This window comes from Mus caroli, chromosome 13 (assembly GCF_900094665.2).
Source record: "Mus caroli chromosome 13, CAROLI_EIJ_v1.1, whole genome shotgun sequence".
Lineage (NCBI taxonomy): Eukaryota > Metazoa > Chordata > Mammalia > Rodentia > Muridae > Mus > Mus caroli.
In genome coordinates this window covers 88,409,054-88,414,621 of record NC_034582.1, presented here as the reverse complement: position 1 = coordinate 88,414,621, position 5,568 = coordinate 88,409,054, and the positions used below count along the sequence as shown (strand labels likewise).

Genomic DNA, 5,568 nt, shown 5'->3' with positions numbered 1-5,568 from the left:
AGATAAACACTACCAAGAGGCCTCAGGAGAAAAATCAGCAGTGTCAGGCTAGTTAATCAAACAAGGAAAAAGAAAACAGCCCAAATAAACCAATGACAGAAATGAATACATAATTTTCTAAGATAACTCTGAATATTAATGGCCTCAGTTTCCTCAATCAAAAGACATAGATGAACTTTCCATCATCTTTCTGCACTATCACCATGGTGCACATGAGAGTTCTTCTCAATGGTCTCAAGAGTATTCACAGTTCTGAGGAGAGAAGCAAATGTCAGGGCCTCATCTGAAGATGCTACAAAGTCATCATGCAGTTCCCAACTGTAATGATGACACATGGTTTCACTGGTGGATTTGAAATCATGGATGATTATTGAGCTGGGGAAGTCACTGTGAACCTCACAGGCAGGCTGAACAAGTGTGGAGTGATCAGCCCTATATTTGATATGCAAAATAATCTGCTCCCATCCTATCAGTTATTTTCATTGTACTGGTGATCTTAGCTGGCATCGTGGGCCATAAAGAAGCAAGATAAAAACACACAGGAGGAAAAATCCTCAGGTTCGTTTTCTAGAGATGTAAGCCATGTGTAAATAAAAGGCCTTAGTGGGGGGAAAAACAAAGACAGGGACTAGTAGATTGGATTAGAAAACAGGATCCACTCTTTTGTTGCCTTTGAGAAACACATCTCATTATCAAAGACAGTATCACTTTAGTGGAAAAGTCTATGAAAGGGAACTTTAAGCTATGGAATTAGAGTACAGTCAGGCACTGATATTCTAATATCTGTCAAAATAGACTTCCAACCAAAAGTAACTGGATGAAATAAAGAAGGCCACGATATATTAATTAAGAGAGCCATCCATCAAGAGGTACAACTCTAAACATTTATGCACCAAACACAGGGGCACCCAATATACTAAATATACAAGCACCAAATATAACAAATGTAATGCCATAGTTTAACTCAAACACATTAATTCTGTGACTTCAATACCCAACACTGACTAATAGGTATGTCATCCATACAACAGAGAAATGGCATTTAAAAAAAAATCAGTAGACCTCATAAATACCTATAGAGTGTTCCATCAAAACACTAAAAATTTCACATTTTAAACTAACTGTTATAACTGTCACCAAAACAGATAATATTATTAAACCCCAAAGCAAGTCTTGATAAATATAAGACATTTGAAATAGCAACTTATATTCTATCTGACCAACAGGAATAAAGTTAGATTATTGAAAGTATACAAATTTATGGATATTGAGAGATGAGGAGTGAGGGGTGGCACACACCTTTAATTCCAGCACTTAGGAGGCAGAACTAAGTGGATCTCTATAAGTTAGAGACTAACCTAGTCTAAATAGTGAGTTCTAGGATAGTCAGTGCCACACAGTGAGGCCTTGTCTCAAACAACAACAACACAACTTATGGAGACTGAGCAACCTGCTATTGACTGATAAATGAGTCATTGAAGAAATCAAAAAAGAAATTTAAAAATTAGAATTAAATAAAAATGTAGTGTATCAGAATCCATGGTACACAATGATGGCAGCCCTAAGAAGAATATCTGTATTTCTAAGTCTTTATATTTTTAAAAAATCATAGGTAAATCAAATAAGTAAGTTAATCACCGGACAGCAAGAACAAACGAAACCTCAGAGCAGTAGGTGGGAAGAGGTACTTCAGATCAAAACAGACATTAACGAAAGAGAGTAGAGGATCCAGACAGAAGCCCATCCAACAAAAGACACCTAACTTTGTACAAAGATGCCAATATTTATATCAAAGAGCCTTTTCAATAAATGGTGCTGGGAACTAGAAACCAGCACAAAGGGGAACAGAGTTAGATGGTCCCCTTTTTGTTGATTCTCTTTCTATTTCACACCATGCACCCCAATCCTACTCACCTTCCCATCCCTTCAAATCTACCCTCTGTCCCTCCAATCTCCCCCACCAAAAAATAAAACAAGCAAAATACAATCATAAAGTAAAAATACAAAAATAAAGACATTTCACCATGGAAGCTGGTTTGTCACACTGTATACACTTTTGTCCAAACATCTTTACTTGCAAATACTCATTGCAACGAGTCCTTGGTCTATTTCAAGATCTCCATCAACATTGGATTCTCACAGGGCCTCCTCTCCCTGTTGCCCTTGACTTGATGGTGGGTGGGCCTCTATTTCTGGCTGTTGTGGTAGAAAAGTCTTTTCCCACTAAAAATCGGTGTTTGCCTCTTGGATTTGCTGAGCCCATGTGCAATGAAGCCATGTTATATGAGAAAAATGTTCAGCGTGAACTGGAGCCATAATCCTATTCTCAATACTTAATTCTCCAAAGAGTGCTTGTTTATTGTGGGGCAATAGGCTATGTGCAGTCAGCCTGGTTTCCAGTCGAGGTTAGATCTTGAACCCCGGTAGTGATAATTCACTTACATGGGACTGAAGGAGTTCACTCATGTCTCCTGGACCCAGGCTCTTGTAGGAGTTCCTAATCCCCACAACCCCCACAGGAGAGGCATGGCTATCAGCCACTTAGGAACTGTGTTGGGAGCTATTAAGACAACACTATTGTCCTGATCTCTAAATTGGGCCTCTACCCCGGAGAAGAAAAGGGTCAAAAGCGGGCCACTGACACATCAATTCTGAACCACAGAAATGTTCCAGCCCTAAGTCATGTCCTGACCACACCCTGATACCACCAAGTTCCTGCTTCCCCGTGTAGCTGCCAAAAGAAAGAATTTCTATTGCCCCCCTCCCATAAGTACTTCTCCTTTTGCTTGTATTGCCCCACCCCTCCCACTGATAAGTATCTGTACTTCCCCTTTTGCTTGTGCATTTAAACCTCGGGCCTGGCTAATACATTTGGGGCTTTGATGCAATTCAGAACGGTTTCCGTGTCGTTATTCGCACAAGGCCCTCATCTCTCTCTACCCCCCCATTTGGTTATTAGGAGAAGGTCCCCTTGAGACCCTCGAATAACTGGACCTGCTCGACGGGTCAGAACTGCACCAAGCCCTCTCACATGCAAATAAGGTTTCCCCCAAACTCTCAGCCTAAGCCAATGAGAGGGGCTTGCTGTCAAACTCTAAATCACTGCCAGAACTGTATATAGGAGAGCCATGCAGGGAATGAAAGCGATGCAAGAATGATTTTTTTGTCTGACCCTTTTGTTCCAAGAGCTATAACACTTGGGAAGAGATCTTCTCTCCCGAAGAGCCGAGCCCAAGTTCGGCCACATTCCTCACTGGATTGACTGCTTTTCACCGACCCAGGTTCTGAGTTACCTGAAGTTAGAAGGTGTGGCAGAATTTGTATCAAAAGATGGTCTAGTCGGCCATCACTGGAAAGAGAGGCCCATTGGACTTGCCAACTTTATATGCCCCAGTACAGGGGAATGCCAGGGCCAAGGGGTGGGGGTGGGGGACTGGGGGACTGGGGGGAGAATGTATTGGGGACTTTTTGGATAGCATTGGAAATGTAATTGAGGAAAATACCTAATTTAAAAAAAAAAAAAGAAGGTGTGGCAGAGGCTTCGTCTGTCTCCCTGCCTGCACTCACTTCCCTTGCTGGGGCCTTCCCACCCGACCTGGATAGAGGTCTCCGTAGAAAACTTCTGGTACCTAGGCCCACACTTTATCAAACATGGTGCTTGCTGGCATAGTCATAGGAACACAGAGACAGAAGTCTAGATGTGAGACAAAAATGTAAAAAACAAAAACAAAAGCAAAAACAAAGAAAAACGTATATTACTGGCAGGAAGACACTTTGAACCTATGGCCCTGAATATGACAGGTAGAACTTTTTGGTGATTGAGTGCCTCCAGTGTCACTCATGTCTCTGTGTGACTCAGACCAGAAGACTCCAAAGCACCCAGGGATTGGCCGGCATCTCCAAGCTACATGGCCCACTGCCCTTTCTTGCCCAAAACTCAGCTCCAAATGTATCAAGGACCTCATCATAAGCTTTGATACCGTGAAAGTGCTAACAGAAAAATCAGGAAGTACTACAGTTCCACATGTATGTCTAGTTAAAAGCTTTCTGAATAGGACTCAACTAGCACAGGAAATAAGGCCAAAATGTGACAAATAGGATCTCATAACAACAAAAAAAGCTTCCATACAGTAAACGCAATTGTCAGTGGAATAAAGGCAGAGAGTCTCCACCAGCTATACATCTACTAGCAGATTAGTGCCTAGAATATACAAAGAATAAAAAAATTAAGAAAACAAACAACCCAATTTAACATGCCATATAGGATGGAACAGAGTCCTAAGAAGAAATACAACTGGCTGTTAAATGCTTTTCAAAGTATTTAGCATCCATAGACATCATGGAAGTTCTCCTTTGCTAAGTGGGTGTGTTACTAAATTGCCTTCTAACTTATTTATGTTTCTACCTGTAAACATAAAAGTAGTACTGTCCCAGGCCTTAATCTTAGATGTAGTTCTCCGCAGCAAATGGAGGTTAATGCAGAGACCCTTGGCTGGACAAGGTGCAGGGGACACTATTGAGTGTTAGACCTTAAATGGCACACCCATATTACCCCCTCAAGGCTCAGGAGACATTGAAGAGTGAGACTATTAGAGTGGCTGATGGGGAAGATGGGCCATGAAATGTTGTCTCTGAGCATGGCATGGTTATGGAACTTATGAATTAACAGAAGCTGAGAATACAAGCATAGGGTTAGCACATGCCCAGCATGGATAATGGTCACCAAAGGCTGCTGGGTGGAGAAGAAACCATAGTCTTCACTGGTGTTTCCCACAGTTGAGTCACTCATACTCCAATGGCTAGCTACACAGCCAGGACTGTTGTTGGTCCTCCGAATTGGCAGCGACACGAACGACAAGGACGCCAAGGACGCCAAGGAGGTTCACGCAGCAACATCTTTTGTTTCGGGCTTTTTCCTTTATAGCTCTCTTCCCCCACAGCTTCTTCTACTACCTCCGTCCTTCTCACAGCAAGGGCTAAAACCTCCTATTCTACTTCTGGCTTCTACTTAGGGCAAGGGCTAGACAACAACTCCTTCTTACAGCTTTCCCTCTTACAACTCTCTTCATACTCCTTCTGGCTTCTACTCATGGCAAGGGCTAAAACAAAACCCCTCTCTACTCCCGCCTGACTGACCTCATCTAGCTCCACCCCACCTCATCCAATCAGAATTCACACATGCTCCAGGCATGAGCTCAGATCGTTCACAGATAAACTGACAGGTCCCAATCACGAGGAACAGTCCAGCCTGGCAGGTAGCCCACACATGCAGTCTCACTGTGCATGCTCGGGCAAGGCAGTAAACAAGTGGGTTTCAAGGGGCCTGCGGCAGCACCCGCTTCCCGCACAGGACCACATGAGAAGCCTGTTTAAACCCAATGGACCACAAAATTAAAAAAAAGAAAAAAAGAAAAGAAATGAAAGTAAATGAGAACTTGATGGGAGAAGAGGGGCTGGTGGGAGTAGGGTAAGAAAGAGTGAAGAGATTAATATAGCCAGAATGAGTTATATACACGTATAAAACTGATTATATATATATATATATATATATATATATATATATATATA

General features: G+C 42.2%; 1 pseudogene; it reads left to right on the top strand.

The window, feature by feature from the left end:
- Window positions 1-203: 203 nt before the first annotated feature.
- Window positions 204-571, top strand: LOC110308609 (annotated as a pseudogene).
- Window positions 572-5,568: the final 4,997 nt, after the last annotated feature.